General features: G+C 38.8%; 1 non-coding gene and 1 pseudogene across 1 annotated transcript; both read right to left on the reverse strand.

The window, feature by feature from the left end:
* Positions 1–23,142, reverse strand: part of LOC138242338 (zinc finger protein 850-like) — a 1,462,105-nt pseudogene that overhangs the window by 567,516 nt on the left and 871,447 nt on the right.
* Positions 7,511–7,567, reverse strand: LOC138243878 (U7 small nuclear RNA). Its single transcript, XR_011192496.1, has one exon. It is a non-coding gene; the product is annotated as a U7 small nuclear RNA (small nuclear RNA).

Here is a 23,142-nt window from a genome sequence, read left to right on the forward strand (position 1 = left end):
GATAGTTTTAATGTTCATATTCATGTTAATATTAATTATAATTAGTGTTACTGTTAGAGTATTAACAGTAGTAGTAGTGTTTGTTTTAATGATAGCTTCACTGTTATTATAAGTAGTTTGTGTCAATGTTATTGATATTGATAGTGTATGTCTTAGTGATAGTGTTACTGTTGTAATATGAGGAGTTATTTGTGTTAATGTTAGTTATCGTGTATCTGTAGATTCCTGTGTATGTGGTGTCTGTGCATGTGTGTCTGTAAGTGTGTGGTGTTTGTTAGTGTGTAAGCATGTGGGGTCTCTGAGTGTGTGGCGTCTATAAGTGTGTCTGTGAGTATTTGTAGTGTCTCTTTGTTTCTGTGAATGCATGCCTGTGAAAGTGTTTGTATGTTGTGTGTCTGTGAGTGTGTGGTGTCTGTCAGTGTGTAGTTGTATATTTATAAGTGTATGTGTGGGTATGTAATAATAAGAAATTATTAAGAAAGTAAGAAATTGTTTTATTTCATAAACTGTAAGACGTGAAGAGCGTTTACAGTTCGTATCCTTCACTTTGTCTTTTAACTTAAGCGTTCAGGATTTAAGCCCGTGAGCGGACGGTTGTGTTTCTTGAATCTCTTGTAATCATCAAAAGTCGTTGTTTAGTCCTTCAGTTTTTTCTCAAGTTGTCCAATGGATATTTTATACAATCCATACTTTTCATGCTCTTTTGAATTTTCCTTCACTTATGGAAAAAGTTCAAGGTGTTCTTGTTGCTGTGCTCCACATCTACACGAGAGCACTTGTAACAGTACAGGACACGCAGTGAGGAGTTTGTGCAGCTTTCAGCTCAGTGCGGAGTCCAGAGGGAGGACTCGCTCACTGAATGATCTCTCAAGAAACCCCAGGTGAGATTCAACAGGTGGCTTCTTCAACAGCCACGACAAGTCTGAAGACTTTCTCTGAATTTCCTGAATATAATGTTAAATTAGTTCAAATAATTTGGTAGTTAACACAACTAAATGCTTTGGAGGTATATTTAAAACAGCAGAGCAAGACTTCAGGCACTTCGAGTATGCATGAAGTTAATTGTGTAAACCTGGATCTATATGAAGAATAAGAGTTCTCTTGTTCACAATATCTTTTTATATTTGTTTATTGAATATATCAATTGAGTATATCTGTTATATTTTTGAATGGGATGGGACTGTACACTAGTGGTTCCCAGGGGAAAACGGGGTTATTGAGCCATTGGACATTCAGAGATTATATGTTGTGTGGGCTAATGTAACCATGTGCGAAAGTAAAAAAAATCCTCTTAGATGATCAAAGAATAAGTTGGGTGGGTGAATGTAACTGTGCTCTAACAATCCTCTTAGATGAAGCACTACAGATGCAGCCCCTGAAAGTGTATTCGACTTACCTGTATAGTACTGCTGACACAAATGCTGCACGCTTGGGTTCGTAACACAAGAACCAACATAAATTCAACAGGGAGCTTCTGTAGCTGAAAACACAGATGAAACTGCTTGGTAGAACATCAGACTTTTAATCTGAGGGTCCAGCATTCAAGTCCCTGTTGGGGCGGTTGTGCTTTCCTTAAATCTATTGTGAATGTCATTAAAAATCGTCTTGTATCTTTCACTCTTCTAGCTGTTCTGTGGTTATTTTAAATGTTCATCACTTGCATTTTCTTTAGTGTTTCCTTTCACAAACCGAAAATGTTCAAGACGATCTTGTCACTGCACTCCACAGAGATAATCTAAATGAAATCACAGTAGAGTACAGAACACGCGGTGAGGAGCTCACGCAGTGAATACTCTTGAATACGACAAGAGGAAGGGCACACTACATATCTACAGAACATCACGTCTGAGTTTATATTGACATCAGAGATTGGACGCAAAGCAGTTGTTTTTTAACAAAGGTTCATGGGAACCTGAATATCTTTGCTAGAAGTATTTCAGAATCACAATCAAATCTAGTACGATTTGCACAGATCTACAGTCTGCAATTAAAATACGGTTTGTGCCTTTTAAAAAATACGCCGTTCAAAATGTTTCTAAAACTGGAGAGAGATGTTTCGGAATGCGTCTTCCTGTAAAAATAAAATATCTACATGTATCTACGCTATACGCAAAGTCTGAAGCCTGCTCCACAGAAGAACTATATTCAGAGGGCAAAATAATTGAATATTTCACCAAGTGAGAGGAAGCATCTTAGAAAAAAGAGGTGCAGTCGCTTCTACACATCATAACACCACATAGTCAGACTAAAACTGCTGAAGAACTACTCTCAAGGGTAACCCGGCCGAGCGCTATAAGGAGCTTGATTAAAGCTCCAGTCTCTTCGGGGGCGTGAGTTGGAATCCCACTGCTGCCCAGTATCTCCTTGTTAAGAATAACGGTTTTGTTGTTGTTGCTTCCATGTGATTTAATCAGTTTCAGTAGAATTAATTTGAACAATCATATAATAATCATATTTGTTTTACTCCTCCTATATTGCAATTTGTGCACAAAGATTTAATTTATTTATTTTAAAAACGTTGATGGGAAAAACAAGTGACATGGGAGGTGCAGTGGCCAAGTGGTAAGGTGTCGGTCTTGTAAAGATCATGCGTTTGAACCCCCTCCGTGCCTGCTTTGTTGACCAAGACTTTCCTTTATCTAAATCGTCAATTGTCTTGCAATGTAGAAATCTCTGTAATAACAAGAAAAGAACTGTCAGTAGTAGTTAATAATCCTTCGACAAAACAACGGGCACATTCAACACCCCAGCCTCCACTGCTTGTTAGGATGGCTGAGTGGTCTTAGGTGCCAGACTCAAGGACTCAATCATGTGTAGTGACAGTTTTATATTATTCTACAACACAGATTTCCCTTCATGTTCATTAAGATTTGTAATTTGTATGTTGGTTGTATGAGAACAGTTTCTTCAAAAGTCCTGTCAATTAACAGTGGAGAGCTAGCCGACATACGTCTTCATGAAAACTCTCTTTAAGGCGATTACAAGTGTCTTGAGCAAATCTGCAAAATTTTTAAAATAGTTTAGCTCAAGATGCAACGGGAGTATAAACGAATTCTCCCGCCCTCCATTCCAAGATAAAACTCCATGTGTGAATCTTATTTTTCCTTGAAGTTAATGATGTTGGTCATTATTGGAAATTGCCCGGTGATATCAACTCAGGTACTCAGTTGTTAAGTGCTATAATTCGATACATGCAAAGCATTTGTATTCCCACCAAGTCTCAAGAAGGTCAATCCCAGTGGGCAAAAGATGTAGAATTAACGTCTATTAAACACATACCTTAGACGTATAAATGTGGTCCGTAATTAGTCTAGAATGAAATTCTAATATACGTATATTGTTATACACCAATTATACATCTATGATTATATGTCCATTATACATAAATTGTTGGAGTTCTATTATACGGATAACTTTAGAGGACTATAATACATATATGGTTAAAGGTCTATTATACATCAAAGATAGGTTTTATAGGCATCGAAACCAGTAAATCAAGCCAATTATTTGGTTTAGAAATTTATTCTGAAAACATACAATCATTCACTCTTAAAAAATATCTAGCTCAAATTATACATTATATACAATATTGTAATAAACATATGGCTAATCATCAAAAATAAAAAAACACAACTAGTAAACTTCAGCTACAAATTCTAGTAACATGGCAATATATTTACAAACACAAACTAATTATGTGAACACGCTAGTATTTAACTCAAAACCACATTTTGATTCAAATATAAGTTTTAAAATTTACAACTTGTATATCTCCAATAAATTATTATCACATTGTGAAGTTAAGACGATTTTTACTGTTCACCATTTTCAAAGCCCTGTTCAATTGTCCTAACAGTTAGGATCAGCAACTGTCCAAGTGTCCAGACTTCCAGGCCCACTGCCTTGCATACGCATTCTTAAAATAACGCATTGTGTGCTCCTTTATTTATTTTTCTGTTGCTGTTCGGTGGGACTTCAGCACCACAGCTAGGAAAAATTTTATAATATTAGTACTCAGATAAATGATGATTAATCTCTTCTTGAATATAATCTCAAAAAAGAACCATTAAGGTTTACTAAGCTCAAAGCTTAATCAATGTATTAAGTTTAGCTTGCATCATAGTAATTGAGCAATAAAGTCTGTCCTAATTAAAGAGTACCCAAAGTTTGAAAATACAACATAGAATAAGAGTACCTTTAATTGCTCTAAAAAGATTTGTGTCTCCCGGGCACCTCTTTTGTCTTTGATCTTTCTGGTTTGTGCCAGCGAAGTTGAATTCCATCATCAGTTCATTTGTCTTAAGTCTGAAAACCAAATTATGACTGAGCTTAGACATTTCTCAAGCGAGTTTTCACTCAATGTTTATTTACTCCATTATTTAGTATCAAATGCACTACTGTAATCCTTATATTTTAAGAGACAATTTTGCAGTTTTACACCTTGTAAATTCAGTGGTTAACAAGGTATCTTTAAGCTAAATGTTGTGAATATTTTAACTTGATTAAAGTAACAATGTAATGTAAAATCATTTAAAAAATCCATAAGCAATACCTTGACAACACTGTGAACACACTCTCTCTGACATCACTGTTGCCTACTCTCCAAAGTTGGTTTATCTGGAAATAATATTATATTAGAAATAATATTAGAAGCTATTTTTACTACTGGATCTTCACTAATCAACTAATCAGACATACCCATTACACATGTTCACATTTTAACTCCACTTTTCTGCAGTATTTGCTCAGTCCTAGAATACAAAGTGGCCATATTTCAAAGTTCAAAAGTTGTAGTAACTTTTTAGAACATGAAGCTTTTTATAAAACACTTTATTTTGGCATTAAAAGATTAGCAAGATTATAAATTATAAACTAAAAATAAGAATGTTTGCCAGAGATGGATCCTATTAATCAGATGGAAGCTGTCATATAATGACCTATCTGTAACCTAGAATACTAGTAGTGAATACACCACAGAAAGAATATAATATCATACCAGTAGGTTTTGATTGTCCATGTTGTCAAGGACTCACTTGTGTGTACAGGACTCTTCCATTGTGCTCAGCCTCTTGAAGTAGAATTGTGAGTTCACCAGTTCTGTACACTTTCCCACATGCCTCAGTTCATCTCTGATCTCTATCAGGAGACCCAATACCCGAAACTCTGAAATCATTCACATTTTGTATCAGCACTTTTAAGGAATTAGGTCAGGAGTTTTTAACACTATTGTTATATTAGCATTACTGCAGTGTTGCTAATGTGCTACATGCAATTTATAATCTTAAAAATGTAAAATTCCCACATTTGTAGTTGATTTTGTGTGATCTTCACCTTCACACTATTTTATATGTCATTTATTGCTTATTAACGTACTATTTTTAATCAAAATAATATTAAGACCTGTATGTATTCAAATAGTATTATCATTATTTATACTTACGCATCAAAAGACAATTGCTGAGAAAAACATGACAGTAATGGCATACAGGCACCTTAATGGCAAATAACAAATATCAGCAATGCATTGTGGTATATAACCGGAAAAGACGCTGTGTTAGATATGTTTTCAATTTCAATTATATATGCATTTATTAATGTTGTCAATATTATTACGGTTGCAATTTAACCATGGTGAGAATCCCTGCCTGTCATACAGGAGAGTGGGGTTTGATTCCTGACAGGGAGCTAAGGAGCTTTTTCTATGACCTGTTTACAATTTAAACTGTAGAGTGAGACACCTTTCTTCTACAGATTTTTTTTTTAAAAAAGGAGATGAATTAGTTATAACAACACAAAACATCAAAGTGAAGTTGCTTTTCAACTCCTTGGCTACATGGGAATTTAGTTTTTTTGACAGCAGGGTCATTTGTAAAATTAAACAAGGAATTGATTCACTCCTGTGGAATACTGTATAAAATGGAAGACGGGTTTGATATGGAAACAACTACACACATTTTAGTTTTTTTTTTCCAATTGTACTCCCATCAAAGTGACATAAGAAAAGTCATTGTCAGAAGTGGGATATGAAAACAAGCCACCAGGGGAGACCGATGTAATAACTGCACCAGAAATATATTGAAAACAAATGGGCTGTCACTAAGGAAATTCATAGAGAAATACAGGTCCCACCATAAACACCATAAAGAGTGCAAAACAAGTTATTTCTGTACTTCATCAGTGTTGGTAAAAGAGGGACTCAAGGACACAAAGACTCTAGTTTGGGATTCAGGCTGAGAAAGGGAAGTGTGACTTTGGACACAGGGCATTGCAGAGAGGAACAAATGGCGCAACGAAACAAAATGCCAAAACCCCAGATTGAACCAGGGACCTTTAGAGTGTCAGTCTAAGGCTTTCTCAGCTGAGCTATTTCAACCATGTATGATCCAACCTCTGCTGTCTGCAGTAGCCTCCTGAAGTTCCAGCATGAATGCACGAAGAGGAGTGGTAGAGTGTTACTGCAATGTCATTCAGAAGGGAAGTGATCTGGCTCAGCTCTCTGAGGTCTGTTAGATACATCTTCCTCATGAGTAATGTAGGATCAACTTCTTCAGGCTGGAGGAAGGGCTTGCATTTCGGCAGCAGTGACTGGTGACTTCTAGGCAGCAGTGAGTAGTGACTTCTAGGACCTGGTCTTATCAGGTTGCTTTGCCAAGTTTGTCAGTTCTGCTGAAATGACCTGTCTCTAGGAAATTTAGGAAGCAGAAGAATGACTATCTGAAAGGTGACATGATCTGCTGGGTGTTTGACGTGATCATGAATGACACATTAAATGCGAATTCTTGCAATAAGACAAAACAAGATCCATAAAACACTGGCAGAATTGCAAAATGTGAGAGGATAAAAAGACACCTGTTTCTGCCCGATTTCAAACAGGGGATCTTGTGCATGTGTGATGAACGTGATAATCACAATATTACAGAAATGACAGCAGCATTTGACGTGGCGAGACGTAAAAGATTGTTCATTCTCTTCAAATACTCACAGTGTCTTTATTCTGCTGTATTAATTTACTGTGCTCATCAGGCAGTATTAAACCTGTTACCTACACTGTTCCCAGAACTGGATAGGTGACTCCACATTCTACAGCTCTCTAACATAGAGGAAGTCAGACTACAGAAATGGAGAAAATCTCCTCTTCAGAAAGTGGAAATATATTCCTTAGAAAAGTCCTTTTCTCAAAGTTCAACACTCTCTGCAAGTCACTCATTCCCACCTTGCGCAGTGTAGTGGTTATCACATTCTCTTAACACATCAAAGGGTTTGTTTTTGAAAGCAAGCTAAAACAAGTGATCACTTTTCTCACATTTTTCATTGCTGACGTTGCTTTATGGGTCTATTTTCTATACTGTGCTGATCAATTGAAAACGAAAAGGCAAAAAAGACACGTTCCCACACCTAAGGTTGAACCCAGGGAATGACAGTCAAATACCAGGAATCATAACTGCTAGATTGTATGGAAACACACAGCTTTATCATGATATCCAAGTGCAATACCTTTTTTTCACCAAAAATGGGCTTCCTGACTTCAGAAAGCCTTCTAGACAAAACTAAAAGAGAAATTCCACTTGGTAAAGGAAATAAAAACACACGTACCTTACCAAACTTTGAGTACAGGCCAGTCAGGGTGATAATACAAGACGATTTAAAATTCAACAAATAAAGCCTGTCAACTGGTAATCCCAACTACTCATAAAAAACTGAAGTGGCAATACACAGTAGGTGACTCTTGGTGTAAATTAAATCCATGCAAGAAGAGGGTTTAGTGTTATATTTCTAAATCCAATATGCAAATGAGAGATCTGGCCCAGCCAATCACAAGTCTCCCATGGTCTGGAATGGAGTTGATCTCCTCTTCTAGTTATTCATACTGGAGTTAAGTTACATATTAGCATAATTAATATGACAGCTATGCCAGAAACAAAAAATGTAAACAAATACACTGGATAGTGACTGCAACTGTTAGATTGTAGCTCTGGAGATGACCTTGTAATTCTCCTTGTAAGGTAAGGAAGAGGAGGAGCTTCACCAATCTGTTTTTCCACCAAATAAATTGGCTTTCTGACTTCAGAAAACCTTCAATTTATTTATTATTTATTTTTAAGAACTTTATTTTAATTTCACAAACAAATACAAATATTCACAAAGTAGGAAACTTTAATAAATATACCCAAAACAATATACATGAAACCATCTCATTAGGTTATACAGTGGTGTGAAAAAGTGTTTGCCCCCTTCCTGATTTTTTTATTTTTTTGCACGTTTGTCACACTGAAATGTTTCAGATCATCAAACAAATTGAAATATTAGACAAAGATAACACAAGTTAACACAAAATGCAGTTTTTAAATGAAGGTTTTTATTATTAAGGGAAAAAAAATCCAAACCTACAAGCAAAAAAATAAGAAGTCAGGAATGGGGCAAACACTTTTTCACACCACTGAAGCTGTCTCTAATAATGAACAGGGCCAGGCTACCTGCTCCCTTCACTGGAACCTCGATGTCTATAAACACCCCCATGTTCCTCAATCTCCACAGGGTATCCTTCCCACTGTTCACCACAGCCCAAATCAAGCAGCGGTCAGGCTGAGGTGAAAGGGCCTGTAACCAGCCCTCCAACTGGGCTCAGAAAGCCCAGTCTCCTGTTCACATCCGACTGCTGTCACAAAGCAAGAGCTGGGAGTGAGGCACCTGTGGTACAAGAAGGTTCATAGTGGTAAGCACATGGGAGACATTAAACAATCAGAGGGAAAATGTCCCTGATTGCTGCAGGTCTTGCGAAATTTCATTGTGTAAGATGATGCCAGGTGTCCCACAGCACCGACATACAGATGCAGCCATTCAAAATGGGTGGGGTATTTGGTGGTACACCAAGGCGGGCGTGTCGCATCAAAACGCAGTTTCACGCAGTATCACGCGGTGTAACGCGTCATTTGACGTCATATTGGAAAGTATCCGGAATCACCTTGTAAAACCACCAGGAGGAGCCAATAAAGCTTAACCTCTCATGTACAGCATTTGACCTTTTAAATTTAAACTGTGTATTACAGCATGTTAATCATCAGTCATTAAAAAGTTGGTATATTTTATGAAAGCAAGATTGCTCAGATGGACAAAAGTACACAACCTACCTTTATCATAAATATTTTAATTATGCAGAAATATTTTATGCATCAAAGCCTTTCCCGAAGATATTACTAATAGTATTAATAATGAATGACTTTGGACAAGCTGTAAACTCAAAGTATTACACTGGTCCACATTCTTTCTAACCGCCATTTTAAACAAAAATACTTTTATTTTTTTCTTTGACAAACACCATAGCATTTTGTGATCTAACTAACGAGGACAGGCTAGCCAATATGATAAAGTAATAAATAACTTTTTTTGTTCATTTCTTTAGCACATTTGTACAAGCACCTGGAAACTGTCCAAGCCCTACTTTGTCAGGCATTTTCTTTTACTATAACGGACATAAAAACTCCCTTGCTTTTAACAGAGCATTTAATAATTTCTAACAAAGAAAATTATTTAAACTGCAACACTGTATCATTCAACCAGAGCTCGAAATATCACAAGGATCCTCAAGAGCACAACAAAGACTGTATTAAAAGATACTTGAATCAGATACATGAGAATCCAAGCTTTTTTATCTACGCTTTCTTATCTACGCTAAGAAGTAGTCTTAAAAATTTATCACACAGTAAAAAGTTACATTTCTGGAATGTCCATATACCAGAGATTATGGTACCACTTCAGAAGGGTGTCGGCCAGTCAGATTCCAGGACCAGAATTATCTGTTTTATTATGGAGAATATAATATGTAATCACGTATCTAAAGAAATTAATAATGATATTAATTTAAGGATCTAAATATCTAAATCTATGTATCTATATAGCTTGTAGTATTACTGTATTTCACTTTCTTTGTAAACACGTTTTGTTAACACCCGAATCGCAGGTGGATTCTGTTTTTTGGTCTGTTATGGTTTGCAGCTCAAATCCTGCTTAACTAAAAATTAGACACAAGAAGAGTATTATTAGACAATGTTGTGAGGCTCTGGTGGAATTTCTCTGTAAACTAAAGAGTTATAGAGGAGACAGGTTGTGTATCGCTTCTTTTGATACTTGTAAAAAAAACATTTCAATGTTAATGCGACATGGAAGATAATGTAGTGTATTGGTCGTTAGTAAAAAGATTTAATCATTTAATCTCTTTACTGTGCACATTTTAATCCACTTAGTATTGAATATGTATATGGAATTTTACCACTAAAGGGAAATTTTAGTAGCTAAGCATAAAACGCAGAGGAGCACAACGAAGGTCATAAAGGTCATAAACTATATAAATTTAGGAACATAAACAACTGTATGTATGTAAACTGTATGTTGCTGTTATTGGTATTTTAAAGAAAAAAATACACACCAATACTCCATTTCTCCCTAAACATTTTAAGCACCAAAGTCTTACATGTGGTTGACCTTCCGACCATATTACTGTAATATCTGTATTGCTGTTTCAGTGTGTGTCACATGACTTGCCTCAGTGGTGTCATGGCTTAAGCGACAGATTTACAATATAAGCTTGAGGTTGGGTTTTCAAATCCAGCAATTAATCCATTGCTGAGTTTTCTTTTAACAGAAACATGTATTTGAAAAACTAAAATAGCAAATATTATAGACACTACAGTATATTGACATTTTTTATATTTCAAAATAACACATGTTCGTACTGTATGTACAGTACACAGCGGTACTGCAGGTTGAACTGTAGGGCGCAAATCCACCTGAGCCCAAAAGCCCAACGCATTAATGTGCATTCGCCTAGCACTGCATGGTTTTCATCACTCTCTGCGGGAGTGCTGGCTGTGACGAATTAAACCGGTTTCACAGGTATTTTCAAAGTAGAAGGGGGTGAGTCTTCAAGCGAAAGACACCTCCCCCCCTCCAAAACCCCTTTTTTTTGCTTACAGTAGTACTTCTCGTGTTAAGAAAGCTAGGTCTTAGCATAAATTATTAGTAATCAATAATCAATAATATAATATAAATTTAGCACTGTAATAAATTGTGCTAATAATAAATTCTATTCTACTTTGAGAATGTAGCGGGGAGGAAAAATGCTCGTGGTCTTTTCACTGATAAACTTGTGTCAAGCTGTCAACAAAAAACAGCTGTCAAAAAAAAGTTTTTTTTAAAGTCAATTGTGTGTCCATAATATTGCTATTTTGATATTGCTAATTGCTATTGCTACTGAGTCTCTGTGCCTACAGTACATTGTTTGTGAACAAACCTGTTTCACAGGTATTTTCAATCCCCAGCCACTGTTGTTTCATCAGTTGTTATCCTGTAAAGCGCTTTGAGAAGCCACCTTTAAATGCGCTATATAAAATAACGTTTATTATTATTAATATAGATAATATTTTTCCTCCCAGAACTTGTAAGTTGTTGTTGTTATTGTTGTTGTTATCTTGTAAAGCGCTTTGAGAAGCATACTGTCCAGCTTGTCAGGTGCATTCTCTTGTAAAATAATAAGTAGAGCTTTGGGCTTATTAGTGCTCCACTTACAGCAACCCAATGTACAGTACACCTACACACTCACACACATACACACACACAGACACTACACATACTGACTAACACCATACACATTTATACACACAATCAGACACATACATGCACAAATACAAACTAGCACACATTCACAGACACACACATACTGTGGACACTACACTCAGAGATACACACCCACACACTGATACACACACATTTACAGAAACACACAGACAGTACACATACTCACAGACACACACTCACACACTGACGAACACCACATACACTCTTACCTACAGTTACACTATAACAAACACTAACACAAATACCACTAATATTACGACAGTAACACTATCACTATGACTAACACTATCATAATTACTAACAATAACACAAAGTTACTACTACACTACTAATACACAAATTTATCACATTTATCATTCTTTAATTTCGGATTGAACATTATTAACACTAACGGCACTATGGTAATTGATCGATACAGGCGGTATTGACTGTTTTCTAGATATTTAAAACAGGGTCAAGAACGGGGAAATAATCAATACTCACCAATCGGTGAAGTTAATCGTTTATTCTACGGTTCTTCAGTTGAATTAATTGGTTGTCGTTAGATAAGTGATCAATATCTCTCCTCCGTTCGCTCAGCGTGCCTCCCGCGGTCTCGCTCTCTGATCCCGGCCCTCTGGCTGGAGTCTGTGACGTCACAGGGCTCTTTCTGACAGAGCAGAGCGCGTCTCCGCTGGAGAAGACTCCTGTCCGGAGCCCGGGGAGCATTTCTTACAGATATAAGATCTCCAAAAAGAACACACCGGGCTGTGAAGAGAAGCGATTTATAACAGCTTGAGAAGGAGAACGACAACCCGAGGAATGAAATTCATTAAACAGAAAAAAACAGTTTACTTCACAGATTAATGCGTTATAAAGCATACTCCTGTGGAGCAGAAGAGAAAGAGCACAGGTCTCTATAATAAGCGCTTTTAAGCGTTTTACACGAATCTCCACAAAATAGAAGCCTGGAGGATCAGACTCCTAATCCTGGAGTTTCAAGTGGATCTCCTGGTTTTATTTCCTCCCAGCACTCATTTCCACAGCAGTTAACTTGAATTAACTGTATAATGCAAAGGAACAAGTAATAGGTTTATTCCATGCTGAAAAAAAGAAGAAAGAGAACCCAACGTTTCGGCCGTGGAGCCTTCTTCAGGTGTGCTGTATAATTGTTATCAGACTCTGTTTAACTGTAGATTTATAAGACTCTCTGTGAAAGACATGTGGGAGCTGCTGAATCCCAGGGTTTGTGTGGAATCACACACAGACAGGTCTTCTGTGTGATCTGAGTCCCACTGCTCAGAGCTAAAGACTGGTCAACTACAGTAGTCACTATTGTAGACACGACCATCGGTCTGCTGCTGCTGAGAATCATAATACACTGATAAGAGTATAAATACTGGTGTTGTTCATTACATAAGTAATAATAATCGCTCAATTGTGAGTCAGAACATTTCTGACAGATGTTTGGAGGTTGAATTAAATAAGTAATAAGAAGTCAAAATAGTCACAATAATCACATAATCAGACTGCTGTTCAATTATTTGTCAAAATGTTTCTGAAAGATGATTGGAGGCTGACTTACAGTACACACAATGAATCAGGGCAGTAATACTGAAGTGCTGGATGTCCTGGAAAGGGTTAATAGAAACGTCTTGCTTCTGACCTGGAACAGAGCCCACAGCTGCCAGATCAGTGACCCCTGAGCCCAGTTCACAGACAGGAGAACCAGGAGCTCTTCTCTGTCTCTAAGAGGGCTGGGAGGAAGGAGAAAAGGGGGAGATGTGACCTGAATCCAGGCTGTTCCGTCTGATATTATTCATGTAGCAGCACTGATTGTCTGAATGTCCTCTGGTTCTGGATTGTCAGGATAGAGAACAGTATGAAGATGAGCTTCTGTCTGTTCAGGACGGAGGAGTTTGTGTAAAGTACTGAGGGACCCAGAGCTCTGTGCGTGAGTCTGAGCTGTGAATCTGACTGAGAGGAGTTTTTTTTTTATTCTGCTTCTGAGATTTTTTTTAATTTGCCAAGTGGTGTTACATCCCCTTCAGATACTCTGCACTCTGCACAGACTGTCAGAGTGAGAGAAGAGGAAAAAGAGAGATGGACAGATAAGAGCACACACCGCGAGAGAGGTAGGAAGGGGGAGAGAGGAGAGAGGAGCAGGAAGACAGTGCAGGTGTTCAACCACACTGTGACCACAAGAGACAGGAGGCTTTTCTAAGCTGTAGCTCTGAGCTCTATATTGACAGGAACATTCCGTCCTGTTCAGCCCTGTGAGAGACTATGAGAGAGCTGTGTGAGGAGAGAACCTGTTACCCTGTACAGCACTGGAGCTCTGAACACTTTACTCTCCTGTGTCTCCCTGTGCAGCACGCAGCTCTGAACACTGGACTCTCCTGTGTCTCCCTGTGGAGCACTGGAGCTCTGAACACTTGGCACCCCTGTGTGTCTCCCTGTGCAGCACTTGAGCTCTGAACACTGGGCTCTCCTGCGTGTCTCCCTGTACAGCTCAGCTCTCAGCTGCCTCATCACACTGATACCCACAGCTTCACAGTACAGCCTGGCTTCCTGTGCTGGAAGAGCTCAGGGGAGCACAAACCACAGACTCACTGCATTCTGACCTGTAGCTCCAGTACAGCTCTGAGAAAACAGGCCCATTTCCTAAAGACATTGGAGTGAAGAGAAAGTGCAGGTTTGCTGAAAACAACTTTTACAGAAGGACATATATGTTGTCATGTCATTATATGAAAATGTTTCACCCTGGCCTATCAGGGATTGATGCGTTAAATTACAGCTGTTAGGCTGTATTAACAAGGACTGATTGTTTCTTATTAATAATTTTGTTGTTGTTTTATACTTTGAACCTGACTCCTGCTCTTCTGCTCCTGCAGTTATTATGGTGAAGCTGCAAAAAGTACTACTGATACTCCTTCTGTTACTACTAATGCTACTAAAGCTATTACTGTTCCTACTGCTGCGGGTACTACCGTTACTGCTGCTACTGCTGCCACTGCCACTACTGCTGCTATTATTAATAAGGAGGAAATGAGTTGTGTTCTCACTGGGTGTCTTAACAAGGACTGAATTTTCATTATGCTGTTTTTCCGACTTTGAAACTGACTCCTGCTCTTCTGTTCCTGCTGCAGTTATTATAGTGAAGCTGCAACACAGCTCTGCTATATTGTTGAACTGAAGAGTAAAAATATAGAATAACTACTAATACTACTACTATTACTACTTCTACTACAGCTACTACTACTGCTGCCACTGATACAACAGCAACTAAGAAGATTTTACTGCTACTCCTACTGCTACTACTAATGTTACTAAAGCTAGTATTACTAATATAATTAGTGCTGCAAGAACTATTGTTATTGCTACAAATACTGCTATCACTACAGCTACTAACACTACTAATAATAAGGAGGAGGTGAGCCATGTCCTCACTCTGTTCAGCCTGGGGTTGTATCAGGGTATCAGTATCAGTTCAGCTCCACTGTGCTATTTGAGAGTCTCAATCACACAGTCAGCTCCACACAGAGATACACTGAGGCAACAACTAGAGGGCTGGAACATCTGTGTGAACTGGAGCTGCACAGGGACAGACTCAGGGTCTGAGGCACTCAGCTGGAAGAGCTGCTGTCCACCAGACTCAGTATAGAGGCATATAGAGTATGCTTGGCTTTTCTTTTCTTTTCATTTAAATTATTGGTCTCCAATGATAGCCACTGGACAGACAGTTCATACTTTATCCACCTTGTCTCTGTATTCTTGTGCTGACCTGAGTGACCTCACTACCCCCTAGAGGACAGGCTCTCCTCACACTGTCCTTGAACAGGACCAGAGGGCACTGCTGTCTGGAGATACAACAACTTCTCTGTAACTCACTGCAGGACACCAGTCACTGGACCCTGCCTAACACAGACAGCAAGACACACAGGACTTTATTCAGGACACCAGTCACTGGATACTCACACAGCCATTGAAACCACTGTCCACTGCGTGGATCACAGATCACAATGACACAGGAACCCACAGGAAGAAATAGGGTCAGCACAATTCTACAGTCATTGTGGTCACTGTACACTATAGAGACCACAGCTCTCAGTACACAAATATCCAAATCTCTGATCTGAAGGCACAGGGTCTTTAAAACCACTGTCCACTGCAGTGACCATAGTGACCATAGGTGCAGAATCTCAGGAACAAAGTCATTACAGCCATTGTCCACTTTAGTGAACATAACACATAGAAACCCAGAAATATAGTAATTAAAGCCATTGTCCACTGCAGTACCGCCTGCTCCCAAAAACACAGGAGCACTGTCATTATATCTACTCTCCACTGCAGTGACTACAGTTCACAGGAACACATTCAGTGTAGCCACTATCCACTATAGTGACCACAGCACCAAGAAACAAGGGAAAACAGTCATTACAGTCACTGTCCACTATAGTGACCACAGCACCAAAGAACAAGGAACACAGACAGCAAGAGACACAGGACCATATTCAGGAAACCAGTCACTGATACAGACAACAAGCATCACAGGACTATATATACATAATTGATTATCTTGATACTGATTTAAAATTATAATACTTGTCTAGAACTGAAGAGATTTTTTTCGTGTTTATATCTGATCTCTTCCTGCCCCTGCAGCACCTGCAGCCCTGCTGTCTGTATCTGTATCTGTGTTTCCTCCAGTGAGACACAGAGCTGCTCCTGTCTCTCCTCTCCTCCGCACTGCTGGGAGTGTCTTCAGGGAGAGGAAACAGTGATGTGTCTCTGATATATATGGAGAAGACTGAAAGGGCCCTGTGTGATTGGCCGTCCCGCCTGTGTGAGAGGTTCCTGCTATCAGTCTGAAAAGGCAGTGCTGTGTGTGATTGGCGGGGCGGGGGGCTGTGTTGTTACTGGGGGTCTGGGTTGTGGAGCAGCAGCTCAGTTGCCCTGTGGGCTCAGGGGTGAAGACAGGGGTCTCAGCTGCGCTCTGTCCTGATGACAATGGAGAGCTGCCTGTCCATCTTCTCTCTCGCTGTCCTGGTGCTGCACAGCTCAGCCAGTAAGTGTCCAGTCTTCTCCTATCATGTCCAGTCATTAACTGCTCTCCTGTCCAGACAGAAAACAACTGGAATTAAAGTTAAGATGGGAAAGAAGAATAAGAAGTGAGCTGAAAAATTATTAATGTTTTGTTTTAATTCAGCTATGTGGGTATTTTTTTACAAGTATTACAACTTTTTTTTTCTTGGTCTGCAAGTGAGTAAAAATAATTGGTTGCTTAAAACTGTTTTAGTTTGAAATCTTTGTATTTAATTTTAAATTAAACTCTACATGATTTTAAAATACTATTTAAATTATAAATATATCGTCATTAAGTTTATAATTCATTTTATTTGGGTTTTATAACTCAAAGAAAAAAACAATTAATTTCATTTAAAAAAGCTCTGATATTAATAATAATTTAATGTCCATCAATGTACAATTAATCAAAAGGTTATAGTTTAAGCAACGGAGTAGAAGTACTGATTAAATTGAAAATGAGCTTTGGTGGAGAGATTTTATTTTAAATGGGTTTGCAATTTCAGAAATAAAATAATAATCTACAGTAATTTTATTCAAATATAGAATTAATAATATGTACACCATGGATGTTACATGTACTAGACTCATATCTCCAGTATACTTGTCAGTTAACTACATATTAACAGATTATTAATACGCAGTTTATACAGATTTATAAACTACTGTATATGACATATCTGTGTCAGGTTGGGTCAGGATTGGACTATTTTCCGCCACCATGTTAACCATCTACAATAGAGGCTGGTCATTTTCACCCTCTATTTATAATTTATGAAAATATTTTGTGTATAAAATCTTTGAATTCTTTTTTACAATTCCTAATCTGTTGCTGTTATATTATAATGAAATTCTTCATACATCAGCAGCAATTTGAGTGATTTGCTGGAACATGTGAGAAATTCTTCGTTTACGTGAAAACAGAAGAAGTGCGAGCAAAAAAGAAAAATGTCTCTACAATAATATAGTACAGGGTGTTTCAGGAATAATTTACCTGGATTGTTTACTGTTTTATTGTCACACAAGTTGATTCTGAAATATTTACCTTGTTTTTTATTGTTTTGTTGTTTTATATTCCTCAGCTCTGTCTCATGTATATGGTATTATTACAGACTGGTCAATTAACAGAGATTAGAGTGTTACTAAAAACTGGAGTATTATTGAGACACTGATATATTATTATTATAACAGCCTGTTGTATTAATAAAAATATTAATATTAATTTTATTATTATTAAGGATGGATGTAGATATACTGATATACAGTAAGTGTGAGACTAAAGTGTTTATGCTAGAGAGACTGCAGTTTTAATGCTGCCATTATGTCTCTTGTTTTCAGACATTGAAGAGGCATGCTATACTGTAAATGTCACATTCTCTACCAGTGTAGAAGTTAGAAAATTAGTAATTTAATATTAGTTGTGAAAATTGTAAGTATTGCTGGTGTACTATTAGCCACTGGGGTGTAATTAGAAACTGAGGTGTAACAGCAATAATGTAACAGCTACATGGCACTGTGGCTTTACAACAACAACAAAAAAAATAGAAGTTGTGGTTTATGTTTATACAGGATTTGACTGCTATTTCACAGCTAAATCATTTAATGTGTGTTTAGATTTTGTCTTAGTCATTTAATGACGGGGCTTACTTTTGTATATAGTGAAGGTTAAATAAGAATGTTTTATTTTATTTGTTCTGTGTTCATTAGAAATGTATAATAAAATGCAAGTACTTAGGTATGGGTATACACAATAAATATTTAATTACATAATATCATATGATTTACATTTAGATTTAAATATGTGACAATCACATAGAGATTCATAAGCAGTTGCTATATTGAGCAGTGTCCAAAACACAGGGACACAGTCATTACAGCAACTATACACTGTATTGACCAGAGCACAAATATCAAGGGAACACAGTCACTGTGGCTGCCATCACATCATCCAGGTGGGGCTACACACTGGTGGTGGAATGGAGTCCCTAAATCCTGTAAAGCACTTTGAGTGGAGTGGCCAGAAAAGTGCAATATAAGTAAAATAAGTGAAGGAATTATTATTATTAAAAAAACACACATAAATCCAAGTCCTCTGAAGACACAGTCATTACAGACACTGTCCACTTTGGTAACCACAGCTCACAGAAAAAATAAAGGATCACAAGTCCCAGCCCTCTGAAGTAAAAAAAGCCATTAAAGCCATTTACCACTGAAGTGACCACAGCTCCCAGAAACCCAAGAATGCAGTAATCAGTCACAATAGTGACCAAAGCCTACTAAAAAAAAAACAGAAACACAAGTCTCAGCCCCCTGAACTCATAGTCATTACAGGCACTGTCCACTGTGGTGACAAGATCCAGGAAGTCAGTCATTGCAAACACTGTCCATTGTACTGACCACAGCATTAAGAAACAGAAGTCCCAGCCCTGTGAATTCATACAGTGATTAAACCCACTGTCCACCTTTGAGACCACATCTTCCTGAAACACTTAAACAAACTCCCAACTGTCTGAAATCATACAGCCACTGTCCACTGTGGTAATAATAGATCCCAAATACCCAATAACACAAGTCCCAGCCCTTTGGCATCATAAAGTCATTATAACCACTGACCACTGCAGTGACCACAGCTCCCAGAAATACAGGAATACAGGAATACAGGAAGTCCCAGGCTTCTGATGTCCTACAGGCATTACTGTCAATGTCTGCTGTCATGACAACATCTTCTGGATTATAGAAAAAATAAAGCAATATTTCCATGTGTTCATATATATTATTCAACCTTTCAATGACATTAGTTTGGTGAGTCAGTGTCTGTACTAATCAGTCTATGTCTCTTTCTGGAAACTGACATATTAGATTCTATCAATGTCTATCAATGTCTCTCTATCTCTATAGACACTGGGTTATTAAGATACTGTCAGTTTGTGTATTAATCAGTCTGTGTCTCTCTCTACAGACACTGGGTTATTAGAGACTGTCACTGTGTGTATTAATCAGTGTGTGTGTCTCTGTCTGGACACTGGGTTATTAGAGACTGTCACTGCGTGTATTAATCAGTCTGTGTGTCTCTCACCAGACACTGAATTATTAGATACTGTCAGTGTGTGTATTAATCAGTCACTCTCTCTCTGCAGGCAGGTCTGATGTGCGGCTGGTGAATGGTGCCAGTCCCTGTGAGGGGACAGTGGAGTTGTATCATGATGGGGAGTGGGGGACAGTAGCTCAAGGTGACTGGGATCTCAATGATGCTGCAGTGGTGTGCAGACAGCTGGGCTGTGGATTTGCTGTTTCAGCACCAAGTGGAGCTCATTTTGGACCAGGGTCTGGATCAGTCCTGCTTAATAACATCTCCTGCAGTGGGTCAGAGTCTGCATTGAGAGACTGTGTATCAAGTTCAGATAATAACTCCAATGAATTCATCAATGAATATGAAGATCAATATACATATGACTATGACAATGGTGCTAGAGTAATCTGTTCAGGTATCTGTCATCTAAAATCTGAATATTCATGTATGATATGATTTACATAAGAATTGCAATTATACCATAACAATAAGATACTGAAAAAAAAGAACAAAGAGCACACAATGTTTCGGCCGTGGAACCTTCTTCAGGTACACCTGAAGAAGGCTCCACGGCCGAAACATTGTGTTCTCTTTCTTCTTTTTTTTCAGCATGGAATAAACCTATTACTTGTTCCATTGCAGCCTACGCATGCTGATGCAGCTACCCACCTGAACTATAACAATAACATATACTAACAATAACAAATAATAGTCACTAATATGAGAGGTATTTTCTGCCTATCTTGCCTTTTAATTTCTTCAAATGGTTACTTAATTCAAGATGTCTTGCTCTCTTCCAGACATTTCTTGACAGTTACAAGATTATCAGTATCAGCTTTAGTACAATGGTTTGCTTGTTCCATGTGTTGTTCAGAGTAAACTATTGGTCATTTTTTAAATATTCCCAAGTTGCATAAAGTTTGCAATTTATACCCATATAATTTGCATGGAACGTCAGAGTTGTTACCTTCCTTAGCTAGGACCCTTTTGAATCTCCAAAAATTATCGTCTACTCAATTCCATGGTGACATCTCACAACAGACATCATATTTTTGGTGTATGCCATAGTGTTGTTCTGGAGAGGAGTCACCAGAGACTTTGAAGACCAGCTGGTTGACAGACTCGGTCCTGGTTGAGGTAGATAGTTTCAGGACCGGCTGACTGAGGGGCTCTGTCCTGTTCAGTGTGGACACTTTCAGGGTCAACCGAAGGTCTTTGTGGACATTGTGGACAGTTTCAGAACCAGCTAACTGAGGGACTCTGTCCTTGTCAGTGTGGACAGTTTCAAGACAAGCTCAAGACAGTGATCTGTTACTCTATTCGGATATTCCAGCTCATGGAGGGCTCAGACTGGTCAGGGACAGTGATCTCTGTTATTGTTCTGATATTCCAGCTCATGGAGGGCTCAGACTGGTCAGGGACAGTGATCTCTGTTATTTATTCTGATATTCCAGCTCATCGAGGGGTCAGACTGGTTGAGGGCATTGGTCTCTGCTCTGGAAGAGTGGAAGTGCAGCACGGAGAGACGTGGGGGTCAGTGTGTGACTCTGACTTCGACTGGCAGGACGCAGAAGTTGTCTGTAGACAGTTGGACTGTGGGGTTCCCTCACAGGTGCTGAAAGGGGCTCATTTCGAGAAGGGGGAAGGACAGGTCTGGAAAGAGGAGTATTTTTTAGTGTAGCTCTGAGTTGAAATTACAGTAGTTTCACAGAGACAATCCTCAGCTCCCACCAGTCACCTGCTCATTTTGGTACAAACCTGCAGCCCATCCTTCCCAGCAGTCTTTGCTCTAGGGCCCCTCCCCTGACTCAATGTCAATACAGCAGGGACAGCAGCCCTGTGTCTTTTAATACAACAACAGGCTGTGCTGCCTCAGGCCAAAAGAGATTCAGACAAACATGTCTTAACTGCATGGATCGCAAGTCTTTACAGATTTTAGATTATCAGTGTAGGGGTTTTGTGCATTTACTGGGACAATTATTAATTGTAGCAGTAAGTCACAAAATCATTATTTGATGGCTATTAGAAAACCCACCTCGTGGGATAACTCAGCAACGCACACACACTGATACTAATACATGACAATACATTTATTAATACATGAAATGTTATTATAAACATAACAGATTTTATAGTGAGTATTACCATAATACAAAAGGTATTGTTCAATCACGAAGAGTTACAGACAAAGAGAGACATACATTCAGTATACCATTCATTTATACTGTTTCCTTAATGAGCTATGATTACAACTTCGACACTAGATACTCAAAAGCAAGTACGTCACTCATAGGAATTAAATTGATTTCAACTGGGGTTGAGGTACTGTAACAATTGAATTCTCGAGCTGTAATGCAGAATGTTGAATACTCATCAAATCTGTGTGGATTCAGATCTCCCGTGGACACAAGGGAACAGCGACAGGCTGTTGCTGCATCCAATCTGCGTCCTCTGGCCCGGTTCCAGCCAGTGCTGGTCCGGTGTGAGGTGTGGGAGGAGGGAGAGATTCCTGCTGCGATTCTGGCAGTGGGCTCTCTGAAGGCTGGCTAGTTAGACCTGGCAGAACTAGAAGAGTTTGTGCACATGAAAAGTGACTGCAGGTCCAAGCAAGTCACACTCTTTAGATGGGAAGAAGACCGGTTTGTCCCAATGTAGCGCTGGTCCTGAATACTGAGATTCAGCTGTTGACAGTTCCAACCGTAGTTCACTCGTTGATCAGGCGAGCGTTCGCGGTGGGGTGCCGCAGTTCACGAGGCTGTCAGCTGGGCTAACCTCAGGAGGATCCTTTGATTACGCGCGGGTGACCTCCGTTCTCGACTCTAACAAGGTAAAGTCCTGGCTCTCGGACACACTGGCTGTCATGTGATTGTTCGAGCTGACTCTTAGAATGTCCTGGAAGGGCACTTTCTGGGAGTTGTGCTGCCTGTTTTATCTGGAGAAACTACAGTCTCTCATTGGTTGAAGGTTCTGTGGGCATTCGAGACCCACGTGGGGTTACCCTGCCCTACCAGTTCCTGATTGGCTGATTGAGGTGGAGGATGAGTAACTATGCTCTCTGACATTAGGGTTGTAAACAACCTGGGATGAGACTCTCCCTTGGAATCTCCCAGACAGTAAGGCACCAGAGATGACCATTTGTTAAGGTGGCTGGTGAATCTCAGCCTTGGGAGCTGTTCCTTATCAGGAAACTCTATCAGCTAGAAAAACACCTTAAATGTGAACCAGGTGGGATGGCATCTCTGTGTCCAGCACCACTGAGGTGAGAGACAGAGGGACTGGCAAGGGAGCAGCAAACTTAATTCCTGTATTTTTAATAAGCCTTGCCGCTACATCAGGTTTCATCTATATTCATCTATATAACGTTTATTTCACAATTC

Source organism: Lepisosteus oculatus, chromosome 14, assembly GCF_040954835.1.
Source record: "Lepisosteus oculatus isolate fLepOcu1 chromosome 14, fLepOcu1.hap2, whole genome shotgun sequence".
Lineage (NCBI taxonomy): Eukaryota > Metazoa > Chordata > Actinopteri > Semionotiformes > Lepisosteidae > Lepisosteus > Lepisosteus oculatus.